The 7,571-nt window shown below is 29.5% G+C and overlaps 2 long non-coding RNA genes across 2 annotated transcripts; both read right to left on the reverse strand.

Moving 5' to 3' along the window:
- Positions 1 to 778: 778 nt before the first annotated feature.
- On the reverse strand, positions 779 to 2,078 carry LOC112089087. Its single transcript, XR_002900871.1, has 4 exons — positions 1,642 to 2,078; positions 1,255 to 1,339; positions 1,048 to 1,181; positions 779 to 964 (listed from the first exon to the last, which is right to left on the reverse strand). It is a non-coding gene; the product is annotated as an uncharacterized LOC112089087 (long non-coding RNA).
- Positions 2,079 to 4,904: 2,826 nt separating this feature from the next.
- LOC112089086 lies at positions 4,905 to 6,708 on the reverse strand. The gene is made up of 3 exons (XR_002900870.1): positions 6,559 to 6,708; positions 6,206 to 6,283; positions 4,905 to 5,783 (listed from the first exon to the last, which is right to left on the reverse strand). It is a non-coding gene; the product is annotated as an uncharacterized LOC112089086 (long non-coding RNA).
- Between the last annotated feature and the right edge of the window lie 863 nt (positions 6,709 to 7,571).

The following is a 7,571-nucleotide window of genomic DNA, read 5'->3' on the forward strand; positions in this document are numbered from 1 at the left end:
TTCACTACAAAAAAAAAAGTATGTATTACATCACTTAATTTGTATCACTAAAATAAATGATATTATTTTAAATCACTTAATACCAATTGATATAAAAATATGTAATTTAACATCAGTTATGTAACTGATTTTATTATTAGTTAATTTAACATCAATTCAATAATAAATGATGCAAATTTTAATTAATTTATATTACTTTATGAAAAGTGATTCAAAAATATGAAAACACATCACTTAGATAACTGATGTTTGTCATTTGTTAATTAACTTTGATGTTTGTCCCACATCGACCATTCTAAAAATCAATATTGATATATTATCATAAGTAAAATGTTTAAATTATTTATAAAATAATTATAAACCAATATTAAAATAAATAAATTAATGTAATACGAATTTTAAATTATTATATGTATTTTAAAATTGATAATTATTATATAATATTACCATCACTTATATTGACTGATGCAAATCTTTAACATTATTTTTTGCTATCGATACAAATTAATATCGATTACAATAATTGATTCAAATGTTTACATTATTTTCTTAATTGATGCAAATATTTACATCATTTGTTTAATTAATGCAAATATTTACATCATTTTCTTAAACTGATGTAAAATATTTGCACAACTGATGTAAATATTTGCATCACCACTTTCAGAATCACTTATTTAAGTGATGTAAAATTCTTTAACATCACTTATAACTGATGCAAATATAAAAAAAAAATGATGTAAAACACACTTTTTTGTAGTGATTGTATTACCTTGCGACGATTGTATCATATGAATAAATATCTCCACAATTTTTTGCAACTGAAAAGAGGAATCCTCTTATCGTAATCTTCATCATCAGACATAATGTCCTGCTCTAAAACTTTGATGTTGCAAGGTTTGCATGCTCAATAATACCACAGCTTTGAAGTGTCAACGTCTTTGACCGTTATGCATGTTACAATCTTGTCAAGCGATAACAAAACCATTAATATGTATATAGTGAAATGTAAATATATTTGTACCATCAATAAAATATAGCTCATACCACTTTTGTATCACGAATTCCAGCTATCGTCCACCTTCACACCTAAAAATTATTCACGGTAGTCAATAGCACCACTCCAAGAAGTCGAATAACTCTGTTCAGCATGCACAATCATTTGATTGTTTTTTGGCAACCTACAAAACCGTATAAAATAATTATATAAATAAAACAATGTTAAAATGATATTAAAGTTGTCACATAACATACTTTTCTCTGAAGTCTTTCACGATCTTGACGTCAGGATCAAATAAAATTTTGGTGGAGTTGAAAGCGTTTGATATTGAAATGTCACCTATACCCGAAAAACATAAAATAAGAATAATTAATAAACTAATCTAATACCAATCTCTACAAACTGTGTACATATGAATAGGTGATATAGTGATCTAACATTTGTACTCTTTTATACAGACAAATCGCATTACACAAACAACAATAGCAGTCATATGTTTGTCAGTGTACTCAACAGTTGCTTTTGCATATTGTCCCCATAGTGTACATTTCAGTTGGACATCGCTTCAGCAATAAACATATTAGCGTTCCATTATTAAAATATTGTTATGTCTATTTTGGTATGATATCATAACTACTCACTTGGTATCCCGGAGTGTTATCATCAATTTCTCGCTGCCTTTAGTTTTTATAACTTCCATACTCCCCACAGTGACAATTTGTCCAATGACATCTTGAAGACAAAATATTTGTATACAATGATAAATATGTACATTAGAATATAATTATCAAAATCGCGATGATGACATACTGATGAGGACGTTTTTGTCGAGTTTGACTTCCTTGATTGACTTGAAATCAGACAAATATTTTTCCGGCAAGTCTGATGGAAAATCATTAATCTCTTTAGCACAGGTGGTTCTGCACAAAACGATCTTGTATGGTAATAGAGTAGTCCTAAAATCACCATAGTATTCTTTAATGATAAAGCAATTAATAGAAAGTGATTTTCCTTCTATAAGGATGCCTTTATGTTTTGCGATCAATTCTTCATCAACAGTAGCGTGAATCCTAGTGCCCTGTGAATCACACATAAATAGTATTACTATATAATCTATAGATTGGTTAAATAACAATAAACAAAATACATAAGATCGCATACAAACCTCTTTGTCAACCAATACCATTTCTATAACAAAGCCAAACTTCCTGTTCTTGACTTTCCAAAGTGAAAATATAGTAGCTCTAACTTTCTGAATTTCACTTGATTGATCTAATTTGGTAAATGGAACTATAGCAGCCGAACATCTGCGGACTAAAGCCATTTTTGTGAATGAGAATGGTAGAGTTTTAGGGTTTAGGATAGGTGGTATATATAGGGAGAGGAAGTCAATGAGAACATTTTAAAATTGATATTAGGCGGGATTGAAATTATTTTGAAAAAGAGAATGAAATGAAGGATATGGATATTCGGAATGTGTGTAGATGTAGGTATTGTTGCTGAAATATTTGAGAATCAATATATTCAAATTGATTTAATTGCCAAAATTGAAGTATAGTATTAAAATGTAAGATAAATTCTAGTTTTTTTTTTGAAATATTAAGGTTTCTGTATATTCTGTAAATCTTGCTTATAGTTAATGTAATCTTCCTTTTTGGGAAAAAATTCAAATTTTTTTTTTGCGGAAAAGTTTTTTAAAACCATAATTTAAAATTTTTTGATAAATGGGTCTGTATGAAGTATTGGGTGAAAGGATGTTTTTAAAATACAGATAATTGGGCCGGTCGGATATAAAGATCCGCATGTTTATCCGTTTATGATTTTCTCTTTTTTTTTAGATCAAAAAAATTTGGACAGAAATTACACATCAGCATCAGCATCCAATGAAATTGCGCAGAGCTAGCGCCCTTGCCATGTCACATTTGACGTGGAATAAACGTCATCATTGACGTTGGCAAGGGAGCTTTTCTAAGCCAATCAAATTAAAACAAATCGGATTTTTTTATTAAACTACATTCTCATTTAATATATAGGATGGACTACTGGTCCAGTTACTTCTTTACAAGATATTTTAGCTTTTGTCTCTACGGCTTTTTCCACGCTAATCATCATTTTACGTATGTTTTCCAAAACATCCGAGTGGTGGAGCGACATTATATCCAAATACCTTTAGATGGAAAGTATATGGCTCCTGACCAAAAACCAATCTTGGAGAAAGCTCAAACTTATTCGTTCTTAATGCGAATAAATACAGTTTCACTCTAATCAATTAACCAAATACTTTCACAAAATATAGTGGATGATCAGTCAAAAATATATTTTTGTATAAATAACAGAAAATCTATAATTTAAATTTATCGGAGAATAAAAGCTGAATACATAGTGGATATTTCTTCATCAATTTGGTCTTCATGCTAAATTTTGAGATAACGTCTTTTTCCTTAGTTTTACAATTTCGAGAACAATGTTGTCTTTCCAAACTCATTTCTTCCGAATTTCGACTTCTGATAACTCTGCAAGAGATTTTATTTTATTCATATCAAGACTCTCATTGACTCATATCTTTGACAAATACATATGGGTATATCAATTATCTTATTATATCCACTTTCAGAGTACTAGGATATTGAACGTTTTTCTAAAAATTGAATGTTACTGGGTTTTGTTAAGTATATTGGGTCGATGTTAAGTATATTGATAGTTTGTAGTTTGGGTTTTGATAGGCTCATGTTTGGAGTTTATTCTAATATATATCATATTTATGTTGAATGAAGAGAGTAAAGTCGTAGATCATGTTTGAGAAGACTTCACATCTAATGGTGGAAGTATGTTGCATTTATTTTGTTTATTGATGTTAGCCAATATGTATATTGAAGAAAAAAAATTGATTGTTAGATAACGATGAATTAATGTTAACAAAATGCATCTTCTTTGGGAATCAATGAGAATTCGGTCAAATGTTAGTTAATTGGTTTTATTACAAAAGACTTTTGAGGAAATATGAAAATATATGGGAAAAAATGCAAAGTGATCACTCTCTACTCACTCTATAAATAAATACTAGAAGAGAAGTTTTTCCAATTAACCAACAATTAAATTTTTATATTCGAAGAAAATGCCTATAAACTCTTTTTCTGTTCTGATTTTCTGAGAGATGCACAGAAACAAATTTATATCAGATAATCCTTTTCGTTTTGTTTCTGACCTGTAATAGAAAATAGAAAGTAGTTATTTTTCTAAGTTTTTTTCTAAACTATCTCTTCAGATCTGATCCTCAGACAGACGCACAATGAACATATGTTCAAAATGAAACATGTAGTCGGTATTGATCATATCGGATTTTTTGTGCGTCTATCTAAGATCAGATCAGTAGCAATAGTTTATTTATTTTAGTTCTTACAGGTCTGAGTGGAAACAAAATATTTTCATTGTATTACTTGTCAGTGCTCACTAGACAAGAAATATAATGTTAGTACTTTCTACCAAATTAAATAAAGAGTACTGACTATGCACTTCTTGTAGAGTGAGATCCAAGTAATGTCGAAAGTTTTTGAAAATCAAATTATCTAACGAATATAATCCTATTAAGTGGAAGTCGAAATATTTTTCTATAACGTTTTTCCTATTTAACCGCTAATTTAGATAATACATTTTCATTTGCATTTCTTTGAAAGCACTTTATTTCAGAAATATAATAGTCATATATGTCAGTTGTATATCAAATTTAAAATTTCAAATTTCAAATATTTTCTTTGTAAATTTGAGATTTTTGAGATATTTGTTTTTTAGAAAAAAATTTACGAATAAACCGCATAAATTATACTTCCAATTTACGATAATAACGGTGTATTAACTGTTCAAAGATGATAGAATTTAAAATTTATGCGAAATTTTATAAAAATTGGATTTTTTGGCTCTCGTATTGATTATCTAATATCTAACTGCTGCAGATGTAGTATTTATGATTTTGAAAATAATTTAACTGCGTATTTCATAAATTACCACTTAATAAGTTCTGTAAACATAGAAGACGAATAAAAACAACAAAAAAGAAACAACTTATTGAAATAAAGATTTTTCATGCAGTTCTCAAATTAAAATTAAGATTGACATTTAGACCATCATTATCACAGGTCCTTGTGTAGATTTCTTAGCCCAAAAACAATTAAAAATTAAGAGAAGCCCAAATCTGTTAAAGAGAGTTTCTTATTTGGGATCTTTAAGAAACCATTCTTGTGTCAGTTTTTCATTGGTCAGAAAATTTTCTCTTCCTTTCTCTTTCTTCTTTTTTTCTCCAGCAATTTCTCTCTTTTTTCTCTCTTCTTTTTATCTTTCCTAAATTTAATATTAAATAAATCACTAAAAACCCTATTATATAATCTAGCGATAATGATGCTCTTAAAAGTAATAGAACGGGACTAACCTCTTGCATAGCAAGCTTCTTTGAAAGTGTCATATATACCATTAAAGGTTCAGATATCTTCATAATTGCAAGGATCTCTAATAATATTCAAAAGATAACTCAAATAAAATATATTCCCATCAAAAATTGAATACTGTTGAAGAATAGTTGAATTCCCTATTTCCTTTAACTGAAGCCTCCATTCATTATATTTGGCATTCTAGACAAATTGATGAGAAAGTTCTGTATGGAGCAGGGTTCTGGACGTCTCGTATATCTTGTTGCACTCCATACAAGTAATAAATTTGGTATTTCTCTTACGTTTGGCGTTCTTGTTGTACTTTGTAGAATTTGTTTTTGGTAGGTGAAATTTCATTATCTCTGAAAACCGAGAAAAAAATTTGTTATACACTTGTTAAAAGAAACTAATACTGTAATACAGTAAGTTAAAATATCTAATTACTATAATAAAGCAATTTAATTTCTTCAAATTCATTTTGTAATGATATAGTTTGTTCATGTTCTTTTATTGAATATGCAGTTTTAAAATCAAAAGTTCCTATCTGATATATATTTTCAGGATTAACATGAGGTAATTGATCATGTGATATTTCTTTATTAAAAGTTGTAATTTTTGACATTATTTATCTTGAATTAATTGTTTTTTGAGAAGCAGAAGAAGCAATATGTTTAGACTTAAACCATTTTCTAACTGAAGATGCCATGCTTTAAACTCTACTTAGACTCTATGCGACATGCAAACTAACCCAAACTTTTCAAGGACGGACAGAACTGCGGCTTACCAATGATTTCACTGCCTTTAGGACTTACTGCCTGGAACACATACGTCGACGACTCTCTTGACAAGTGCTGGTAGAAAGCTTTTAACAAGAGACCCAAGATTAGTCTAAGCATAAAACCTTTTGTTTGAAAATGTATTAAGAAAACAGCTTTTATACAATATATACTTAGCTATTTTTCTTGGCTCTGCTACCATTTAAATGCTCTGATACCATTTAAATCCCAGGTTCATTTAAATCCCAGGTTATAAGTAAATTCTAAAACTTATATAAATTCTTTGGTTATAAGTTTTAAACTTTGTAAAAGAAAAATTTGAAGTTTGAATTAAAAGATAAGAAGTATGGTTAAAACTTACTTTATTAAACTGGATTTGAATACAAGAAGTAAAATACAAAGAGTGGAAATACAAAGATGAAAATACAAGGATGAAAACTTTGGAGAGTATAGAAGTGCAGGGAATTTCTAAGTGATGTCTCACTGAAAATTCACTCTGTGTTTCTCTCTAGCTTTCTTGCTTACTTATACAAAGGGATGATAAAACTATCGTAAAGTAAAGATGAGGTGTCATGATATTGTGCTGGGAGTGCTGAGTAATGTCTTTATTTTTGTCTTGAAGCTTCAGACTTATCTCCTGAAGATGCTGTCTCCTTTTATTGATTATTGATATTGTCTTCTTTTCTTGGTCTTGATTAATGATGTTGTTTTCTTCTTCTTTTGTATGATTCTTCTGGCAACTTGATTGCTAATTTTGTTTCTTCTCCTTTGAATATTCCTGCAGACTGTAGAGACTTGTTTCTTTTTTCTTTTCTTTTCTTTATTTTCGGATTTTTTTTTTTTAATAACATTTTACATTTTACATTTTGACAATAAATATTTACATACAAAGAGGGTCTTGGGGTAATGGGCCGCCGTATGGATCTTCGTTTGGTGAAGTGTCTTGTGTAATATTGTCTTCGTCTTCGTCTTCGTCGGAAGATATTTGCATATCGATGGCTTCTAAGATTTTTTTGATTTTCTCTTTTCCTTTCCTTTTCTTTGATCCTGAGGACGAAGTTGTTGACTCTGTCGGGCTGTTTGGCTTTTTAGGGGTGGAGGTAGTTGGTTTTGTTTGAATAAGTGGTAATGCTCGGGATATTGTTGTAACGGTTTGCTTAATTTGACTATGGGTTTGTATCCATTTTTCAAGGTGAGTCACGGAGTAACGGTCTAAATTGTACTTGTCCCACCATTTTACTCGGTATTCTCGGACTAATGAGTATGGCATATCGGGTAAAAAAAGTATAAGGTTAAAATGCCAAGATAGTATCCAGGGAACCCCCATATCAATATGGAAAGATATTTTTGGTAAAGGGCCTATGGGTTCGGGTT

Source organism: Eutrema salsugineum, unplaced genomic scaffold, assembly GCF_000478725.1.
Source record: "Eutrema salsugineum unplaced genomic scaffold, Eutsalg1_0 scaffold_12, whole genome shotgun sequence".
In the NCBI taxonomy this organism is placed as follows: domain Eukaryota; kingdom Viridiplantae; phylum Streptophyta; class Magnoliopsida; order Brassicales; family Brassicaceae; genus Eutrema; species Eutrema salsugineum.